The sequence below is a fragment of the Pinus tabuliformis genome, chromosome 6 (genome assembly GCF_031772625.1).
Source record: "Pinus tabuliformis cultivar Carrire ecotype Pingquan chromosome 6, CPIR1, whole genome shotgun sequence".
Taxonomy (NCBI): Eukaryota; Viridiplantae; Streptophyta; class Pinopsida; order Pinales; family Pinaceae; genus Pinus; species Pinus tabuliformis.
Window position 1 is genome coordinate 559,196,654 of NC_142292.1, and position 24,199 is coordinate 559,220,852.

The following is a 24,199-nucleotide window of genomic DNA, read 5'->3' on the forward strand; positions in this document are numbered from 1 at the left end:
GAAAGTTTCAGTGTTCAATGGAAACTTTGATGTATGGAAGGTAAGAATGAGAAATTTCTTATTGGCTCAAGGCGTTGGAGTTTGAGAATTAGTGATTACTAATAGCACGATGGACAACGAATCCAAGGAGTGCAATACAAGAGCGATGAAGATAATTTTGAATGGGCTACCAAATTCTATAAAGGCCAATTCAGAAAAATGTTCATCAGAAAAAGATATATGGGACAAACTTCGTGACCTTCACTCAAAAGGAGCATTGACCATGACCTCTATTCAAGAAGATGATGGAAAGCAAGAAGGAAATCCATAACCCATCAAGGAAGTTGAAAATAAGAATGATGACATCAAGGCCAAAGAAGACCTAGAAGAAGAAGAAAGAAAAGAAGGCTTTGAAGAAGATCTCTTGGCTAAACGTTTAGCTACCATGGAAGAGATTAACAGTTTGAAAAAGGAAAATGAGGAACTTAAGAAGAAAGTGCAAGATGGTGACCAGAGAAAGACAAGGAATGAAGTTGAACCTTTCAAGCTTCAAGTACAAGAAAGAGATGAGGAGCTCACCAAACTTAAGGAGGAATTTCATCAAAACAAAAGAAAGCATCATGAAGAAGTCATATCCATGACAAATCAATTGGATAAGGAAAAGAAAAGGGAAGAAACTTTGTCAATCCACCTTGAACAAAGACACAAGAGCTTGAACAAACTTGAAGCAGAGATTGGTCAATACAAGGAAGAGGTCTCCTCCCTTATATCTCAACTAGAAGAAGCAAGGAAACAAGCACAAGGAGCTGAGAAGGTGATGGAAGCTTTGGCATTCATAGAAGGACAAGTTGATGAAGTGGAAAAGGAGAGAAACACCATGATATGCCAACTAGAAGAAAAGGATACTGACATCACCAAGTTAAGATCAGAAATCACTTCTCTTAAGGCCCAATCATGTGAAGCAACCAAGATGAAGGAATAAATGGAGATCATTCTATCAAAGAAGGATGAAGAATGCAAGAAAATGAAGGAAGAAATTGTCTTTCTTAAAAAATAAGTTGACTTCTGAATAAGAACTTGAAAATTTCTCAAACCCTAGATGGCATCCTAAGTCGTCAAAGTTCTCCCCTTGATAAATTAGGTCTTGGCTATGAAGGTGAATCCTCAAGCAAGAATTATAATGCTTCAAACAACAAGGATGTGAGGAAGCCAGGAAGAAATGTTGATGCTCCTAGTTCCAGCAAAGGCAAGGAGAAGAATCAAGACAACATTAGAAGAAATCCTACTCCAATAAGACTTGCAGATGGTGTCAAGAATACAAAAGGAAATTAATATCATCAAAGAATCCCAAGGCAAAAAGACTTCAGAAGTACATCAAGGAAATCTTCTTCTCCCAGATACCAAAGTATATTTCTTGGTTATTGCTATTCTTTTAAAAACTTTGGGCACATGGCAAAATATTGTAGAGCATATCACAAAGAAAAATATAATGGTCCCCATCAATCTCCTAGAATCAATTTTTCATGAAGCAGTCATGATTCCTCATTCATGAACAAGATGGAGTGCTTTAATTTCCATAAAACTGGACATGTGGCTCATGACTGTAACTTGACTTGGGTCCATAAACAAGCTAAAACCATAACAACCAAACCAGAGAAGAAATTTACACAAGTATGGAGAAGGAAGCAAATTCAATCCGAAAATCTCTTGATCACTCCAGAAAGCAACACATGTTGATCTGATGAAGTCATCCTTGATATTCCAAGTGATTATGATTCTTAATCATTCTTGCAGAAGCTATTCGTGAATGGGCCCTATTAAATTCTTGATGAGTTACACAGGGACAATAATCTTTTGATAGATCATTTCTTGGAAGAAACTCCATTGAATAACATTATTCATTACTTATCTAATGGACTATTGTTCAAGATTTCTTCCACTTGATCACAAAGAAAAAATATTTCTTGTATAAATGATTTAGAGGAGTTTATGCAGGGAGGGGGGGTTGGTTACATTACATGAATAATTGTAAACATATCTATCATGGACCACATTGCTAGAAGGAAGAGCACCATGACGGGGGGAGTACTTGGGCACCCCATTTTTCATTAATGTCAAAGGGGGAGAGAATGTTGGAAGGGCAAGAATATTGCCATCAATGGAAAAGGGGGAGATTGTTAATCAAGATTTTCATTGATGTCAATATGGCATTATTGGGATCGAAAATATTCTTGTGATGCATAATATGATGATGTCCTTTCTCATGATGAAAGGTCCCTCTTGTTTGAGAAGGATGCCATTAATGAAGATGTCAAGATATTAATGATCCCATTATGATGTCAAGCCACTAATAAGATGTATTTTCCTAGATGCTTGAACTAACCATGAAGACACCATAACCTCATGTATCCTTGCTCTTGATGAAGAAGCCCTAGAAATCATGATGATGTTCTTACTCTTGATGAAGAAGCCTAGAACCCGGATGATGTCCTTACCCTTGATATTGAAGGACTATACATGAACGACGCACTTGATAATATGGACTTGATGATACAAATTATTGTTGTAGGCCACTCTTGAAGTCCTAATAAAATTACCCTAACCCTCATTTTGGTCCCATTGACCTTATACAAGAAAAATCCAAATAACTCGAAGGACTATACTAAAAATTCCAAACAGTCACAAATAAAAAAAAAAAAAAAAAAAAAATTGACATCTTAAAACATCATTTTACAATTATTCCTTGACTATCTTGTAGAATACTTCTTCCTCTTTCCAACGAGCTATTATTTGTCTTATAACTCCTTCTAGATTGGGAGAAATTGAATTTTTAAGTTAAGAAGATTGTTACTTCTAGTGAGCCGACTTGTGTAGGCTCATACCCCTTCATCCAACAGATGTGTCTATTCATCATAAGTCAAAACCTATATAAACATGACATCTAACACTCCATTTTCATCATCAATTCGGTGCAAATTTCAGAGAACAGTTTTGGGATTGAGGAAGAAGATAGATGCACATTTTGAAGAGTGTTTTTATTTCTATTTCGGATCAAATAAAGAAGGAAAAACTTGTAGATTTGTGGATGGAATCAAAGTAGGATACAAAAATCACTCATCTCAGCTCAAACCTGTGGTTTAGACCTATTCCTAGAATTTCAGACCTGTGCCTAAAATTTCGGACCTATTCCTAAAATTTTGAACTTGTGTCATCTAAATGCTTGGACCTGTGGCAAAGGATCTATGACATGTAAACCTTGGAACAGTGACAAATCAGTTGGTGCCTGTGAGAAGACTTCTTGAGCAGCTCTTGAAGTGATTCTGAAGCAGTTATTGGGGACAATTATTAGAAGGTTTTTGGAGCAGTGTTTGAGAAATTTTTGGAGGTGTTTTGGATCAGACTAAAAGTCGATTTCAGAGCATCTTTGAGGACATCATTGGAGCATAAAGTTTAGTATAGAAGAGAAAATCTAGAGGAGTTGTTTATTCTTTTGCAGGCCTGTTGAAGAGGACATTTTGGAGCAATCTTGTGACATATTTTGAAGTAGTCCTGTAATCATTTCTTTGAGCATCCTAATGACATTTTTTGGAGCAGCCTTGAGACATATTTTGAAGTAGTCTTGTAATCGTTTTTTTGAGCAGCATAATGACATTTTTTGGAGAATCCCTATGACATAAGTAATCCTGAAATCATTATTTTTTAGTAGCCTAATGACATTTTTTTGGATTAGCCCACTGACATCTTTAGAGTATACTATTGGACACCTTTTGGAGCAGCTTAGTGATTCTTTTGAAATCATACTTAAGGAGAAGCCTTGGAAACTTCTTGTAGCAATTGTTGAAATTTCTTGTTGTAGGAGACTCGAAGTCCTGTGAGAAACTTAGATGACTGAAGACCTTGTGTAGAGAATATTTTAAAGTTGTGAAACTTCTTGGAAGCTTTACTTTGGAGACCTTAAATCAGTATTGAAGAACCATTGAAGACACCTTGAGACATCACCAAGCATTGATTGAAGTCTTGGAGACATACTTGGAGACCATGATGCACTAGTAATCATGAGGTGACCTTGGACAAATTGTTTGGGTACCATGGAGAAAAATCGAGACACCTTCATGTGAATATCAATGTTGTCATTGATGACGTGACATGGAAACTAAGTGAAGGGATAGCTAAAGATTGATAGGGCTCATTGAATAAGACAATGGGAGCCGTGAAGTATAACCAAATATAACTTGATGAAGTAAACTAAGGGTTGGAGCCCAAGCAGTTGGAGCGTTGAAACTACAAGGTTGGTTCCTTGGAAGATAGGGTTGAAGCCCTAAAGGATCAGAGTCCTCAAGTAATCAGGTTGGAGCCTGAACTAGATATAGGGTTGGAGCCCTTGAGGTTGGTGCCTCTAAATTGACGAGGTTGGAGCCTTGGAAGTCCAATTCGGTGCTTGCCAAAATACAGGTTGGAGCCTGGGAGATTGAAGATCGGTGTCTTCATCTAGGGTTGGAGCCTTATATATATTGTACTTGATTTATTGTAAAGAAGAAATTAATAAAAGATTTGATTCTTATTGTTCATTTTGTGTTCTAAATATAAGTAATCTAATGGGTAAAAATAACAATTGAAAAGAAATATTGATTCACCCCCCCCAGTATTTCCAACATTTCTTTCATAGATTTAATCTCGTTGTGTGAAGGATGAAGAAAATAATCAAACGGATTTATTATGCACATGTAAATTTTGATTGATAGATTAGTTTGACTTGGAATCTTTAATTAGTTCAAGGTTTTATTTCTGATAGTGTGAAGAAGAATTTGATTTTTCTGGTGTGATATTTATTTCTGCAATCTAAGATTAGCTTTCTTTTATGCAAGTGTGAAGAGGATTTAGATTTGATTTTTCTATTTACTTTCGCACTTTGGTTTATCTTTATTTCTGTCAGTGTGATACTCTCCTTTCCTGCAAAGAGTGACAATATTTAACTTTGAGTGATTCTTAGATAAAACATGTGCATGAAAACATCCTACTTCAATTTGAAATTTCTCACATAATAAAGAATCCTAGCACAACTAGTGCACATACACTTCATCAGTTTACGAGCCTTGGTAAAAAAAATCTGAAGTAATTTAAGATCAACAAAATTACCAAAAAAATTGTTGAGGTATAGGTGTGGTTGAAGACCAAGGATGTGTCCCCCAAGGGGAAGGGTTCTGTAACATCCCTAGTGAAAATTCCATGTAATAAAAGTTAATACAGGAAAAATAATAACCACAGTTAATGGGACACTTATTCCAAGTTGAATGTTGAGAAAAAAGTCTTAGTGTGAGTGTTCATTGGTTTATTATGGCTAAGGAAATTAGCAAAGGAAACGGCTAAGGCTTTGGAAAGGAAAAATGGCATTTTTGGCACATTTATTTGTGAAAATAATGGAAATAAGGAGAAAAGGAAGGTGAAAGGTCACAGGTTGCATGTGAGGAGGAAAATGAATAAAAATAGAGGCCTAATTGATAAAAATTCTTCTAAGGATTAGTTTGAAACCTTTTGTCAGTTCAGTTTTGGATCTCTCCCGTTATTCTCTCTCTCTCTCGCACTCTTGGGACTTAGAATTTTCTTGGAGCACTTTGGCATTAGATCAAGAAAGGCAAAGAAGGCAGAAGGAAAGAGAAAGCAAAGAAGAGTAGGATCAAGCATGTAGAATTTTGTAGAATTTTTCTACAAATCAGTCAAGTCTGATACCATGTAGAAATTTCCCACCTATAGATCAACCTGGTAATGCAATGTACTAAAGCAAAACACTTGATCTATTTCTACAAACAATTTGGCAGAAGCTTAATCAACCATGAGAAACATCAATAAGAACACATATAACTGATAAGGAGTCAATCACACATAACATAGAAGAATTTACCCGGGGAAAGCACATGCCTAAAACCCCATCTCTATATTATCATACAAGTGGAAATATAGTCCGGATTACACAAAGCCTTAGCTCGGAAGCTATCCAGCTCTCAGTACAATCCCTCTGCTACTCATACACAGGCAAAGGATTCTCACAAACCTTCTCCTCTGCCCTCCAAACCTCCTATTTCCTTGCGCAGTTTCCTTGGGGTCCAGTGCTGCCACCTGTGCGAATTGGCCTCTTCACACACTCACTAACCTTTGATCTAACTGCACAAACTTTAAGGAGATAAATCATCATCATGGATGAGCTTCTTTTATAGGAAAAATATTCTTCCAACTGATAGTACATTGTCCCTTCTCTGATCTCAACTCGATCTCTGACAGAACTGACATGCATCAGTTATCCATGAGTGAATACATAGTTATCTGAAAATAACAGTTGTCACATGCATGCAAGCATCAACAAACTGTATCTCATTAATTTTACAACTTGTTAAATTAATCTAACTGAACTTGACTAAGTTAAACTAAGTCAATTGATCCTCTCAATATAGAACTCATCCTAATTCCTCAATCAATGGAGCAAATCAAGGACACATTCCCCAATTAGTGGAGAAATAATTGCATATTCTCACAAAGACTTCAAGTTTGCTTTTCCTTAACTAATTAACTCATCGAGAATTAATTAATTAATATTCCAAACTGCTGGTAAGACCAAATTCAAATTTACTTCCTATAGATATACCAGGGACTGCTATAAATAGGAAGGAACCCAGAAATGCTATTTTTAGAAGATGTTATTTTTAGCAATTTCACCTCTCACCCAAGGTGGCCAAAATGCTCATTAGCCAAACTGCTATTTTTAGAAGTGCTATTTTTAGCAGTTCTATTTTTAGCACTTCCTAAATTTAGCATTTCTTGTTGCACACTTTTCAAAACTCCCTCTCAACAAGAAAGGCTTCCTCTTGAACCCGATCTTATAACTCTGTAATGTTCTGCATGCAACGCATTTACCAAGTGCAATTGCTCCAGCAACATTCGAAACAAAAAAAAAACTCCTAATTGACCTCTCTGTTGGGCTAGAAACATACTATGATGTTGAAGCTCTACCTGCTGCTGACAAGTGTTCCCTCTCTGACCTCTACGCTACTACAACATCTCCATGCATCGCGCACTGTTACACCCTTCTTTGTGCTACCCTACACTATGCAACACACTTGTGCCTCTTGCATTGCTGCAACCTGCATGCTCTGCGCTGTCCTGGGATTCCCTACACTGTAACTCTCTCTGCCACTCCATCCGCATCTGTCTCTACCCAATAAGTCAGTTCCTGCTACTCCACATCGGGGCTCCCATAGCAAGGCCTCATCTAAGAGGTTGGGTACCTCAAGGAGCCTACCCCTCCTCCTTGGGACTATCACTCTATATCGCCCCACCTCCTACCTGGAGGTATGGCTGCATGTGATCCCTCTACCCACCTAGCTCAAAGTTCCCCCTACTAGAGGTCTCTGCATGAGTGGATTTCTCTACTTGATCTCCTCTCAACTTCTCTAGTTGTGGTTGCTCCACAACCTCTTGAAGCTGCTTCACCAATCGTGGCTCCTCCACAATCGTCTGAGACCTCGTCTGGCACTGCATGTTGAGAGGTAATTTACTCTCCCTCTCAACCACCAAGTATTTAACCTTTGCCTTGCTCCTCAAGGCTTTTCATGCATCTTGTACCTCAAGTGCATACAGGTTCTTGGCTAGCACACCAATCTGTTTCATATTTCCTACCGTCACGAAATTTTCTGGAAAATGAGCTGATTTTAAATCAGCGATATCTCCCTCATCCGAACTCCGATTCAGCCGATTTTTTTTTTTTAATTTGGGTCCTTTTCCGCAAGGAATCCAAATATTCTATTTGTTTCTAAAAATTTTGTACATAAATTTCTATATCTGCTCTACAAACTCTCGCCCCAAAACTCAAAACTTTGAAATCTCCTCTCATTATACTGTTCTCTCCTTTGATCACCTTTGCTCCGATACCATGTAGAATTTTGTAGAATTTTTCTACAAATTAGCTAGCTCTGATACCATGTAGAAATTTCCCACCTGTAGATCACCTGGTAATGCAATGTACTAAATCAAAACACTTCATCTACTTCTATAAAAAATTTATCGAAAGCTTAATCAACCATTAGCAACATCAATAAGAATACATATGACTGATAAGAAGGAATCAATCACACATAACACAGAGGAATTTACCCGGGGAAAGCACCTGCCTAAAACCCCATCTCTGTATTATCATACAAGTGGAAATATAGTCTGGATTACACAAAGCCTTAGCTCAAAAGCTATCCAGCTCTCAGTACAATCCCTCTGCTGCTCATAGACAGTCAAAGGATTCTCACAAACTTTCTCCTCTGCCCTCTAGGCCTCCTATTTCCTTGTGCAGTTTCCTTGGGGTCCAGTGCTGCCACCTGTGTGAATTGGCCTCTTCACACACTCACTAACCTCTGATCTAACTGCACAAACTTGAAGGAGATAAATCCTCATCATGGATGAACTTCCTTTATAGGAAAAATATTCATCCAACTGATAGTACATTGTCCTTTCTCTAATCTCAACTGGGTCTCTGAAAGAACTGATATGCATCAGTTATCCATGAGTAAATACACAGTTATCTGAAAATAACAATTGTCACATGCATGCAAGCATCAACAAACTGTATCTCATTAATTTAACAACTTGTTAAATTAATCTAATTGAACTTGACTAAGTTAAACTAAGTCAACTTTTCCTCTCAATATAGAACTCATCCTTAATTCCTCAATTAGTGGAGAAAATCAACGACACATTCCCCAATTAGTGGAGAAATAATTGCATGTTCTCACAAAGACTTCAAGTTTGCTTTTCCTTAACTAATTAACTCATGGAGAATTAATTAATTAATATTCCAAACTGCTGGTAAGACCAAATTCGAATTTACTTCCTATAGATAGTCCAGGGACTGCTATAAATAGGAAGGGACCCAGAAATGTTATTTTTAGAAGATGTTATTTTCATCAGTTTCACCTCTCACCCAAGGTGGCCAAAATGCTCATTGGCCAAACTACTATTTTTAGAAGTGCTATTTTTAGTAGTTCTATTTTTAGCACTTCCTAAATTTAGCATTTCTTGTGCACACTTTTCAACAAATCATCTACAGCCTGATTCTTTACAGGTATCAATTTTCATGTGTGTTTTCCTTGCTCTATTTGGCATGCATGGTATTGCATGTGGTTCTTTTGTTGTTATGGCATGGGTTTTCCTAGGTGTGACAATGTTTTCAGCCTAGCCTTGCCATTTCCGGATAGCCATGGTGTGATGGGGTTCTCATGTTTTGGTTGAGTTTGATTGTCGAATGGATTCGAATTTGAGTGGGGTGGATCTCTAAATGATAGAACACATGGCCTAGTAACCCCTGAACTGGGCTGTGGGTTGCGGTAAAGCAATATTTTGTGTTTCCTCGGTAGGCTTAGGAATCCTCGACCAGTGAATGGCAGGATATACAATAAAGCCTAGAGGTGGGTGCTCTCCATCAGACCTAGTAATCCCGGGACCGGATATGTGATAAATCCTAGAGAGTGGGTCTCGGTTTAGGGCCTAGTGATCTGGTGTGGGTTGTAGTAAAGATTGATAAACTAGGAGACAGGAAAATTCCTCACGGTGTAGGTGGAGAAATTCAGTGGCATTCATGCTTGTTTTTGCTTGGTGATCTGGTGGATATCATGGTAAAGCCTTTTATTACATGTTTATTATGTTGGCCTAGTGATCCGGGATGGAGTACGGTAAAGCCTAGCTTCTATTAATGAGAGTGAGGTGGTTTAGCCTTGGGATGCCTTGGTTGGTTCTTTTGGTTTGAGTCCCACATTCATGCTTAGAATATGGCACGGGGGTGAATGGTTGAAGAGAGAATTAGGTCATACGTTCTATGGTTGGGTGGAACATGGTAGTGCCATCCCGTGTTGGATTTTGCATTCATTAATAAGAGGTTCTTTCCTTGAAATCCAATGTGTAAATGTGTTGGTGTATATGTGGATTCTATGGCTGATGTATCCTTGATATTTCTATTGTTATTATGTTGTTTATAAGCATGTTTTATGACAGTGATGATGTATGCTTCTCCTCATGTTTTTATTTGTAAATGAATGAACAATGTATCTATGACGTAATAGATGATAATGCAACTAATGATATAAGGGAGAAATGCTTCTTAGATATTCTCATATAAGTATGAGACCCCTATGCTCAGATATGTTGTTTACACCTATAGATTACATATTTGTGACATGTTTGACAAAATTCATGTCATGGCTAGTAGGGTTCCAGTGAAGCCCTAGTTCAAGTAATTGCATTTGTATCATCATTCCATTTTTATCCTTCTATTCTGAAGGTGTCATTAAGTTCTAGGTAGTGACCTAGGCTTTGGGCCTAAAAAAGTGGCTCAAATCCCTAGGACACTGGCACGACACTGAGCAAAATAGTCCCTGGATGTTGGCATACCATGTTGTGGGAGCATCTATAGACTTCTAGATGCATACATGCCCATATCATGGGAGCATCCAGGGTTTAATTGGTTTAAAACTCAGTGGGACCCAGGGGCTCGTTACCGGGTGGTTGGGATGGTTCTTGGGAGTCATGTAGATGATGTGCAAGGTTTGTATGTTGTGTTTCCATCAATTCCACTTCCTTAAGGTCACATACAAGGTTGAATCCCATCCTAGTAGCCTCTCATCACATGTTTACCCCGGTTGTCTGGTTACATGGGTAGACGTGGGAGGAGGGTGTTACACGTTAATATCAATGAGAATATGAACAATTCAATCACTGTATGTCTAGAACATAATCATGATTATCATATTTGATAATTACCATGTATACTAAATAAACATAGTTTACCTAAAGATATGTTATACCAAGTTGAACTTAACTAACTCATGAATGTCTAAATACCCTAACATTCCTCCTTAAGAATAACGTAGGATAGGATTGAAGGATATGCAAAGGTGACGTGCTAGGAGAATGGAGGCATTAGAAGACTTATTATTATTTTTTTTGAAAAAACAAGTCTAAAACTTTATGAGGTTTGGGTTAGATCTCATTTAGTCTATCTAAAAAATGCAACTTTTCTTTTTTTTATAATTTGTTGATATCACAAAAAGCGCAGGGCAAAGAGAATGTGCATATTGAAAATGGGGTGATATTGTAGCATATTTTTCCAAAGTAAAATTGCATTAATCGATTTTAGTTAGTAGCTTAGAGAATGAAATAAGAGTGTTGTGACACCACCCTAATATTGAAGTGTTAGGAAACCATTGTTGCAAAATTGCTATGTTATTATAGTGCAATGACACCATTGTTGTTATAGTGTGAGGAATCCAATGTTTCTAGAACAATTCCCTATTGTTACATTTCTATGACATCATTGTTGTTACATTTTTGCTACTCCACCATTTTCGTGAAATTGTTGTTGTGACATTTCCCTATCATTACAGTGCTACGACACAATTGTTCTTATAGTGCCTCCACTCCAAAATGTTGTGACACTACCCTATTGCTACAACATTGTTACAACTATGTGATCCCATCATTTCTATGACATAGCTATGTTGTTACAATGTTGTAACACCATTTCCGTTACACTACTACAACTCTACTATAACACTACATACCATGACTTGCAGTGATCCTGCATGTCTCAAAGGACTCCTTCGTAAATCAATGGCTCACCTATATGAAGAAATAATGATTATATAGGGAACTAGACAAGGAAATAATGATTAGTTGGGGAGTTTAACCATTGTTTTTGTTCAATATGTGAAGGAATGATGAATGTACTGGGAAATGATTGAGTATGTTGAACCACTATGACTATTCATTTTTCCAACCATTGTTTAAGAGTAACTAAGTAAATAGGGTTGGGAAGAAAGAAGAGCTCGTGAAGATAAAAAAAAAAGGAAGTTGAAATAGAAACAAGAGGAATAATTGGATGTGTTGTTTCACATATGTTTATATTGAGAGGGGTGTGAATCAATATAAGCTCCTTTTTTTGTTTTAAATGAGCATTCATCAACCATTCATTAACTTTAAAAAATTAAATGCATGTAAACCAAAATCTTAATACACAATATGTGGAAACCCTTGTGGGAGAAAACCACAAAAAAATACCTTTATAAATATATGTAGGCACCAAACTATTATTATAAAGATTGTAGGAAACAACCTACTAGAGACACCATTCTCCTTACTTGAGCATTACTTTAGAAAGAGCAAGATATTGTGTAGGCACAACCTATTAAAAAAATCAGTCTCCTTGGCTAAGAACTAACTTAGCAAGACATGTATAGGCACTAATCTAAGGTATTCATAAACATAGAGTACATCTGACTTCACCTGCATGCTTCATACTTCTTGCATTTTACAACATCATCATATCCTTAACTTTCATATTGCAACACTTCTCCTTTTCTTCATACCCTAGACCTTAGTCATATTTAGCCTTCACACCCTGGAAAACCTCATAGTATCATTAACCTTAACATAATCCCATAATATTTCACTTCACGATATCACAACCCCAAAACAATGTACTTCATAGATTCGTAGACCTTATTCCTTCATGGAATGTCCTTAACACTCCAAGAAAACTCCTTATACTCCTCTTCAACACCTCTACACCCCAATAATACTCCCCAACTCTTATTGTGCACTTGTACTTGATATTATTTCTTGTATACACTTTAATGCACACATCTATCATTTATTTGTAATGTTTCTTTGTACACTTATGGGGATGACTTGTAAAAATGGTTAAGACGACTTATACTTTCTAGATGGGCTTGTTGAAGAATCAAGGGAAATTAGGTGTAATGTGATTCTTCTTGACTTGATAAAAATTTGTGGAGTCTTTTCACTTTTTCTTGTTATCTTAATCTTCTTATTATTATTATTAATGCATGTGTGTGTACTCCATAAAACTGTTATCGAAAACATAAGAACAAGAACAAAAGATGTTGGCTCTCTATCAGGGCCAAAACCTCTCTTCTCTTGAGAGGAAAACCCTTCGGTAAATTTCTCTTATTGAAGCTTCTTATTGATCAATTCTAGACCCTAGACCCTTAACAATAATATCCTCCAAGAAAAAGCCAAGTCATTTCTCCTTTTCGTGCTTTGTTCCCGGCACTTAGTCTTCCTTCCTCTAGCACTTCATTCCCCATCACTTCGTCTTCCTTCTTCCTGCACTTCATTCTTCTTTCAACTATTGGTAGACCTTGTTGCACTAGCTCTAGAAGAGACACTTATTCTTGGTCTATGATGAGACTCCTTCCTTGTGATGATCCCTTCCTTCCTCTTGACCAAATGAGCTTCTTCCTTGAGGTGTAGTTACAGACTTGATATAACTATCATGCAGCCCTAATTTCTCGCATGTGTGGGAGGCTTACTTGATGTTGTATTCCCTTTTCTCCTTCACTTGAGTACCCTTCTTCTACACTTGAGTACCCTTCTTCTACGATTAATTACCCTTATTCTATGCTTGAGGAGGAGGCCTTGTAGGCCTAGATTTAACCCCAAACAATGAGAGATATTTGACTGTGAGTTGTTTTTGTCATAACTTCAGGGAGAACCCTCTTTTTCCTCACATGTGTGATTACAGATGCCCTAGAACAGACCTCTAAGGCTCAGTGTTTCTTCCTCCCTCTTCACTTTCCTTGGATACCTTTTTCTTCTCCCCTTGTTACCCTTCACTTTCCTTCTACCTTCGTTTATTTCAGATAGGAATGCTTGACATTATGGTGGAATGGATAGCCTCTATATACAGAGGATTGTCCCTTGTTTTAGGCTGACTAGAAGGCCGACTTGAAGGTTGTAGGCCGACTTGACTTATTATCTTTGGTTGGCTTCTTTTGATGGTGTCACTTTCTTGGAGGAGACTTGACTTTTCTTGGAGGGATATTCTTTAACTCTTATGCATACATATACATGGTGTAATATGCCCTTAAGATCTTAAAAAAAATTCTTTTACTATTTGACTCGCATATAACATTTTAACATGTGCTAGACCTATTTCAATGAGCAAGAAACTCATTGACATATATTATAAAAATAATATTTCTTTTCTTGAATAAATACAAATGTCAAAATTACATTTATGAATACCGAACCTAGTTACATTTCCTTCAACACTCCCTCTTAACTAGGGAGGCATTCATACAACATTACAAGGTGTTTGGCTATGTTTCAATCTTGAATAATTCACATAAGAGAAACCGTATTGGAAATCCATCTGTTATAGCATCATAGTAACCAACATTGTTTCCACAGCAAGGCCTTGACTGACATCTCTATCTCTCAATATATCATAGCATAATTTTTGTGAGGCCAATGACTTATAGACACCTTATTCATTGTCTCTCAAGGTACATACCCACCCGGGTGTTCACTAACTATGACATTCTAGGACTATTCTATATTGGGTTCCCAGCCCTCAAAGAATATCGGTCCTCTTGCCTACTCTTGTCTTGGATGTCATACACATCCTCAAAGAGTATCGGATTCCAGATGATTACCCAATCCTCCCATTATTTCTTCCCAAGTGAAGAAAAGAATGTTGTGTCTATCACTTCCTCTCAATTGAGGAAGACATGCCCAAGTATCCTCTGATAAGGTACTTAAATTCCAAGTTCCTTTGTAATTGGGAACCTGTTATAACTCCCTCTTACCTAGGGACTTGTCCATTCATCAGCAACTTCTTCTTTGTGGGTTCTTCATTTGCATAATCTCCTTCCTTCCTTTGATGTCATGAAGTATTTCTATGAACTTCTTCTTGGTAGGGCATCGTCCATCGATCACTTTCCTTCCTGGTTTGTCATGCCATTGCTTCCTTCGTGGAAAGTGGCCTTCCTGTCATATATCGGGTTCTCTTTTCATCTAGTTATTCCTTGTCATCTTTTCTATGCTTCGGACTACTCTTCACATGGATGCTTCGTTGTGCTTGCTTGTTCCCATGCTTTGATCTAGTAGCCCTTCATGACTTCATCCTGATATTGCTTCAACATTACATGGTGTTTTTGCTGGATGGCTTGTTCATCATGACATCTTCGAAGAGTAGAATCAGTTATCTGCACCTTTCATATCTCCAAGGCCTTCATAGGTTTCAAGGGTCCTTTGGTCTTTTCCTTTCTTAGTCAAAGTTTTCCTTCCTTCTTTTGGGAGATGTATTCAGTGGATCTTTGTTAGATAGTGATTCTTTGTGATATGGTTTTCTTCACATTCTTGATCTCTTTCTTCACTTGCTTCTTCTTGGATAGATTGGTCAACCACCTTATGCTCCTTGTGCGAGCATTTCTTCATTTCTTGCTTCTAGTGCTAGTCAACGTTTATTCTTCACTTGCTTCTTAGTCAGCAATATTATACTCATTATGTGACTATTCCATTTTGTTGGCCTTCATTGCATTGTATTACATGCCTTCGAGCATGTCATTGGTGAAAGAGATTCTCTCCTACTTGATCATATCATAGAAATATTCCCATGACTCAATAATATACATATAATCGTATGACTAAACTTTGATGCATACATACCTCATCTTGATTCTCCTTTGATCATCTTACCTCCATTTGGTTGTCCTTGGTGTGGCCCTTCTTGCTTCATCTTAGCTTGCCTTCATATCATCCTTTTCCTGAATCCCGTGAATGGGATTCCCAATGAGACATATGCTTTTGTTTATGAATCTTCTTTTGAATATTCCACCATAGGATCTTGAAGACCGTTGTCCTTCAAATGTTTCTTTCCTTTTGATGATGGAGGTATTTTAATATTCTTAATCATGATCAATTTTCTTTCTTTTTGGACCTCAGATAGATTGGTCAACCACGTTATGATCCTTGTGGGAGAATTTCTTCATTGCTTTCTTCTAGTGCTAGTCAGCATTTCTTCTTCACTTGATTCTTAGTTAGCAATCTTATACTCCTTATGTGAGTATTCCCTTTTGTTGACGTTCATTGCATTGTAGTACATGCCTTCAAGCATGTCATAGGTGAAAGAGATTCTTTCATACTTGATCATATCATAGAACTATTCCCATGACTCAATAGTATACATATAATAACATGACTAAACTTTGATGCATACGTACCTCATCTTGATTCTCCTTTGATCATCTTAACTTCATTTGGTTGTCCTTGGTGTGGCCCTTCTTGCTTCATCTTAGCTTGCCTGCATATCATCCTTTGCTTGAATCCCATGAATGGGATTCCCAATGGAACATCTGCTTTTGTTTATGAATCTTCTTTTGAATATTCCACCATAGGATCTTGAAGACTTTTATCCTGCACATGTTTCTCTCCTTTTGATGATGGAGATATTCTAAGATCCTTAATCATGATCAATTTTCTTTCATGGAAGCCCTTCGTCATTTATGAAACAATACTGTAACACTCCCTTTGTATCCATGTCTCCTTATATATACAATTCTTCCTCTATCTACAACTATTATTTCCCTTTGATATCAATGGAAAATGGTTTCCCCTGGTATTTTTCTCCCCTTTATTATTGAGATGATAAGGATATCAATCCCGATTTTTATCTGAGATATTCAAATATTTCTCTAGGAAGGGGTCTGGTAAAAATATCTACAACCTATTCCTTGGTGACAATCTATTCCGGCCTGACATTTTGTTCAACTACCAGTTCTCCTAGGATGTGATACTTGATGGGAATATGTTTTATCTTTGATTGCAGAATAGGATTATTTGAAATTCCCATTAGTGTGTTGTCATAAATGATTGATATTGGCTATTCATATTCTACCTTAATATCCTTAAGTTTTTGCTTCATCTAGATAAGTTGTGTGCAACATGCTACTGCTACAATATATTCGTTTGTTGCTATAGATAGAGAGATTGAAGTTTTTTGTTTACTAAACCATGATACTAGGTAGTTGCATAGAGAGTGAAGTCCTTCTTGAATACCACAAGCCAAATTCTAATGTGCCCTTAAGATATCTATATATTCTTTTTGTTCTTTGCACGTGTCTACTTTGGTTTGGATTGAAATCTTGTTACCAATCCTACTGCTTGCATTATGTCTAGCCTTGATGACGTCACATATACTAGGCTACCAATCATTGACCTATATAGTGTTTGATTTTCTTCTTGGGATTCATCATCCTTATTCAATTTACATCCTATGATTATGGGTGTATTGACAAGTGCATTGTATTCCATTTCAAATTTATTCAACATATCCTTGATGTATTTGGTCTTAGAAATCAATATGCCTTTATAAGATTGAGAATGAATGGACAATTCTCCAAGCATGGGTATCTCAAATTATTTTTTCATTTATTCTGCAAACGTTTGATTCATTCTATCCACATTACTTCCAAAAATGATATCATCCACATAAACCACAATGATTAGCATATTTTCATTTTATGTTTTGATGTAAAAATTATTGTCTATAACTTCTCTTTTGAAACCCTTTTTTTAGGTATTTGTCAAGTATTGTATACCAAGCTATGGGAGATGTCTTTAGTCCATAGAGTGAATTATTTATTCTCCATACATTATCTTCCTGTTTTGGCAATTGATATCCTTTTGGATGTTCAATATATACTTCTTCTTTTAATTTAATTTTAGAAACGCTGACTTGACATCCATTGGATAGCCTTTGAATTTCTTGAAATACGCAAATGCCAAAAACACTTATTGCTTCTCATCTTGCAACTAGAGCAAAATTTTCTTCAAAGTCAATAGCCTCAACTTGAGCATACCATTTATTGAGCAATCTTGCTTTATTTCTTACTACTTTTCCATATTTATTCAACTTAAATATGAAGACCCCTTTGGTGCCAATCACATTATTTTCTTTTTTCATGGGCACAAGTTCCCATGTCTCATACTTCTCAATCTGTTCCAGTTCTTCATCCATATAACCCAATGTTTATCTTCACTAGCTTGTGTAAAGTGCATGGACTCTATTTTGGATAACTAAGAAAAGTTGTGTTGGTTACTCGCCAATCTTAATCTATTTTGAACTCGTGTATCTATATCACCAAAAATATAATTTTATTGATGATACTTTTGGACAAATCTATATGATGTCTTTGGATATTGGCATTATATTCCTTCTTGTTATTTCTTTTATCCTTCCTCTTCTTGTTATTTGTAGATTGTCTCCTCTAGATCTTCATTTTTTTGTACTTTTCTTTTTGAGGTATCGCTTCATCCACTTTTACATCAATACTTTCAATAACCTTGCACAATATTTTATTGTATCATTTGCAGGCCTTTCTTCAAGATGGATAGCCAAGAGAGATGCCTTCATCATTTCTAAAATCAAACTTTCCTAAATTATCTTCTTTTTTATTCACATAGCATTTTCTCCCAAATATTTTGAATAATTTGACTGCAGGTAGTCTACCATTCCATAACTCATAAGGTATCTTATTTTTGTTCACTCTAACTTTTGCTCTATTAAAAACGCGGATTGTTGTTATGATTGCTTCTATCCAAAAGGTGTCTAGCAGTTTGACTTCATTTAACATTATTCTAACCATTCCATCTATAGTTTCGTTCTTCCTTTCTACAACTCCATTTTGTTGTGGAGTGTTTAACCTAGGGCATGAGATCATCATATTGAATGCTATTGTTTCTTTTAAAATTGATTTTGATAGTACACTTTTTGTTTTGAGACCAATTTTTTACGTAACAATTCCCCAAATTATACTTCCTTAATATAAAAATTAGGTTTTATACAAAAAAATAATATACTTTAAACCGTTATGGAAGTTACATGTTTTAAAGGAAACTCCTATGAAAGGTATCTTATATAATATTCATTAACCCTCAAAAAATACATTATTGACTTATTCTGTTATAAATATAATTCATATAAAAATAATAATATTAATGTAGACAATAATAATCATAATAAGGTTAACTAAATAGTCATTAGTAATGAAAAGTCATGTCTTAAAGACATTACCATTCATGAAGAGACACCTGCCTAGGTATATAAGTAGGCCTCATTTGTAACAATTACATCATCTCATCAATTCTTTTATGTAATATTTAATATACAATTACTTTTCCTACAATGGATTTCCTTGTCTTTGAAGTATTCTGAAGATTATTGGTGTGTATGTGAACCTTGTTTGTTATAGTGGTATCAGAGTTTTTCGATCCTCTGGCCGTTCAACTGTTGCAAAGAGCTAGTCTAATCTGGCCTTTGGCCATCAATCTGTTGTCAACTTTGTTGTCATCATAATTTAAGCATTTCACCATACAGTTTGGTAGATTTTCCATTTTGTCGTCGAGCCTTTGGCCACCAAAAAAAAGCCAAAAAAACCATTCAAAAAAAAAGAGAAAAAAAAAAAAAAAAACAACTTTTACCAAACAAAACAAAAAAAATCAAACAGATATATTTGAAAAAAAATGAAAAAAAAATAAAATATACTAAAAATTTTAAAAAAAATAAATAATAATAATAATAATAATAATTTAAAAAAACTAAACAAAAAAAAAATATATATATATATATATATATAAAACATTTGAGTCGCCAACTGGTTGTTGTTCGGCTATCATCCAACAGACTCTGCCTACAACATCCAGACATCATCGACGACTAGCACCCGTTTTCCACCGTGACCCTGTCCAGTCACATAAGCTCTCCCTATCCTTAGTATTTAACCGCGGTTGACCATATCAATGAACATTGCCTCCAGCCACTTTCTATGTTCCCTTCCGACCACTAAACCACCCTGTTCGTGACAATTTCCCTTCACACCGCATTGTATAGGTCATCTTTGTCCTTGACGTCGAAGACCAAAGCAGTTTATTGTCATTGTCTTAACCATCATCGAGAAGTGTGTCAATGTCATTTCAACCGTCATCACCGCTACCACCAGACTGCTTCCTGCCACTTCTCCCATCACTATCGTTGTAGACATTACCACTCACACCATAACCACTACCAGCGTTGTTTGTTTACATTTTTGCTACCATTCACTTCCACCAACCCTGCCATTACTACCTGCTCCACTGCCTTGCAAAGTTGCCAAACCCGTTGCAACCTTTGTACCCTTACCTTGTCTGCAGTACAATAACCTCTACCACTGTCAATCACCACATCCATAAAACCATATTCAATCTTATATATCAAAAATAAAATATCATGACGATTAAATTTAGAACCATTCGTAAAACTACCTCTCATCAAATTTTTTAAAATTTGGAGACATTAAAGATGAAATATTATAATAGAGCAAATTAAATCTTTATAAATTTTAAGGTTAAAAAAGAACCTTATTGTATAATATCTTAAGGTATCTAAAACTTTAAATATTATGGTTTATCAAAAATATTTAAAGTTTAAAAAAAGAAAAAATAAGCAGTTGAAACAATTTTAAAATATAAATAAAAGGTAAAAGGGAATTACTTTGAAAAATAAATTGAGTTCAACGAAAAATAAAAATAAAAAGGAGAAACATCCATTTCAAGTTTTTAAAAGAGTTATACCCAAAATAGGTTTGAAGGAATAATAAGTTTCGAAGGTTTATATTTTTATTAAAAAGGGATTATCTTTAACCTTAAGTTCACTTATCATTGAAATATCATTTTACAAAACCATTGACGAACAAAAAATGGTGTCTAATTCAAAAGTAAAGGAAGGAATTTTTTCCTATAAAAGTCTTTCAATTGGAGATTGTAGATTAATTATATTAAAATGAAATACCCAAGGGAATGAGATTAATATCGTTATCAACACAAGTGATGAGAAAAATTACATCAATGTTAATTTGGTGAATCATCTATTAATTCCAGAGTCAAGCATTTACAAGTAATAATTGACCACTATAAATTCATCTCTCATTTCCATGTCATAACTATGTTTAACCAAAATATTGACATCATTTTTGGTCAACCTTGGTTAAAATAATTGAGTGTGCTAATGTTAAACTTCAAAAAAAAAAACAAAAACAAAAAAAATGTTTCCTTATAAGAAGAAGATGATCACCTTTCAGGACATCACAATGAAATCAGAATTGATAATGCCTTCATCAAAAGACTTTAAAGATATTTCGAAACTAATGCTTCAATAAAACCAAGAAACCATATCAAAGAAACAAAAGGAGCTTGAAGAAGTCATATCTAACAAAAACAAAGAAAATTCATGCTTGAACGCTGATAATCAAAAACTACTTGCGCAAGTCAAAAACTATAAAACTAAGAAGCAAAAATTAGGACAAGAAAAGGAAGGCTCCGAGAGGAAACTCAACAAATGTCTATAAGAAAAAGAAGAGGAAAATTTTCACTTAAAAACCTTAATCAAAGGCTATTAGAATAAAGCAAAAGTTTCAAAGATGAGGAGGATACTAAGATTAAAGTCAACAATCCAAAAGGAGAAGGGATTTCATGTCTAAGGAATCATAGCCAAAACCTTCTTACGGAAATAAAGAAGCTTAAAAGTGACAAGAAGTCATTAAATGGCAAGTTAGAACAACTTATTCAAGAAGAAGTATTGAAATATCCAGTCGTAATAGTCCAAGTCGAATATAAAGGAACAAATATTGATTCAGTCAATATCATAACTCAAAAAGAGGATAAATCAGTTGAAGTGAAGACGTATTCAAAAGTTGCAATCCAAACGACAAAAAATTCAAGTGAAGGTCTCACAATTAATCAAGCAATTTATGAACTTGAAATAAATTGGATACCCCAAATAAAACAAGAAATCACCACAAACATATTAGGGCGAGATCAAACAACAAGAACTCCTTATCGACGTCTGAATCACAAGAGCAGACAACTAAGTCAGCCTACATATTTGAACCATTCATAACGGAAACAACGGATTTATTTTCCAAAGAATACTAAAATTTTCATAATCCAGTCCTATGATAACAATTCATTCCAAATTTCCAATAATTAGAAGATACCACAAAATATTAATCTAGGATGGTCATATCCATTCTCAGTCCAAAAATATTGTATATCACTCAGAGGATCATATCGTCTTGTAACGACAAATATGAAAGTACTGAGACAAGAAGGTATTCAAAAAGGAAAATAGATCAAGCAGTTGCATCAGTAAGCTTTGAGGACAAATAATTTTGAAGAGGAAGGCAATGTTATGAATATAATTCATATAAAAATAATAATATTAATGTAAATAGTAATAATCATAATAAGGTTAACTAATTAGTCATTAGTAATGAAAAGTTTTGTCTTAAATACATGACTATTCATGAAGAGGCACCTGCCTAGGTATATAAGTAGGCCTCACTTTAACAATCACATCATCTCATCAAATCTTTTATATGATATTCAATAGAAAATTACTTATCCTACAATGGATGACATTGTTTTCAAAGTATTCTGAAGATTATTGTTGCATATACAAACCTTGTTCATTACATATTCATACTGATTTTGATTCATGTTCCAATACAATATAAATTTAATATCTTCTTCAAATTATAAACATATCTTTATTTCCATCACATAAAAGTAAAATGAACCACAAATATTAAATTCAAAAGATATAGAGATCCTCCTATTTTGATACCTTTGAAAGAACTTGTTTATTTGACTCTAGTAAAGATTTGTTGAAACCTTCAGCCGTCAGGAGGAAAATTAGGGGCGATAGGGGCACCCCTATCTCAATCCCCTTCCAAGTCATAAAGATGTTGATGCTAAGCAATTAATATTGTCTGCAGTACAATAACCTCTACCACCCTCGATCACCACATTCGTAAAACCATATTCAGTCTTATATATCAAAAATAAAATATCGTGACGATTAAATCTATAACCATCCGTAAAACTACCTCTCATCGAATTTTTTAAGATTTAGAGATATTAATGATGTAATATCATAATAGAGCAAATTAAATCTTTATAAATTTTAAGGTTAAAAAAGAACCTTATTGTATAATATCTTAAGGTGTCTAAAACTTTAAATATTGTGGTTTACCAAAAATATTTAAAATTTAAAAAAATAAAAAAGAAGCAGTTGAAACAATTTTAAAATATAAATAAAAGGTAAAAGGGAATTACTTTGAAAAATAAATTGAGTTCAACGAAAAATAAAAATAAAAATGAGAAACATCCATTTCAAGTTTTTAAAAGGAGTTATACCCAAAAGAGTTTTGAAGGAATAATAAGTTTCGAAGGTTTATATTTTTATTAGACAGGGATTACCTTTAACCCTAAGTTCACATATCATTGACATATCATTTTACAAAACCATTGATGAACGAAAAATGGAGTCTAATTCAAAAGTAAATGAAGGAATTTTTCCTATAAAGGTCTTTCAATTGCAGATTGTAGATTAATTATATTAAAAAGAAATACCCAAGGGAATGAGATTAATATCGTTATCAGTACAAGTGACAAGAAAAATTATATCAATGTTAATTTGGTGAATCATCTATTAATTCCAGAGTCAAGAATTTACAAGTACTAATTGACCACTATAAATGCATATCTCAATTCCATGTCGTAACTATGTTTAACCCAAATATTGACATCATTTTTTGTCAACCTTGGTTAAAATAATTAGGTGCGTTAATGTTATATATATCTATATATATATATATATATATATATATATATATATATATATATATTTGATGTTTCCTTATAAGAAGAAGATGATCACCTTTAAGGACATGACAATGAAGTCGGAATTGATATTGCTTTCATCAAAAGACTTTAAGGATATTTGGAAACTAATGCCTCAATAAAACCAGGAAACCATATCAAAGAAACAAAAGGAGCTTGAAGAAGTCATATCTAACAAAAATGAGGAAAATTCATGCTTGAACGATCATAATAAAAAACTACTTGCACAATTCAAAAAGTATAAAACTAAGAAGCAAAAATTAGAACAAGAAAAGGAAGGTTCCGAGAGGAAACTCAAAAAATGGCTATAAGAAAAAGAAGAAGAAAATTTGCGCTTAAGAAACCTTAATCAAAGGTTATTAGAACAAATCAAAAGTTTCAAATATGAGGAGGATACTAAGAATAAAGTCAATAATCCAAAAGGAGAAGAGATTTTATGTCTAAGGAATCATAACCAAAACCTTCTTACGGAAATAAAGAAGCTTAAAAGTGACAAGAAGTCATTAAATGACAAGTTAGAACAACTTATTCAAGAAGAAGTATTGAAATCTCCTAGCGTAATAGTCCAAGTCGAAGATAAAGGAACAAATATTGATTTAATCAATATCATAACTCAAAAAGAGGATAAATCAGTTGAATTGAAGACGTACTCAAAAGTTTCAATCCAAAC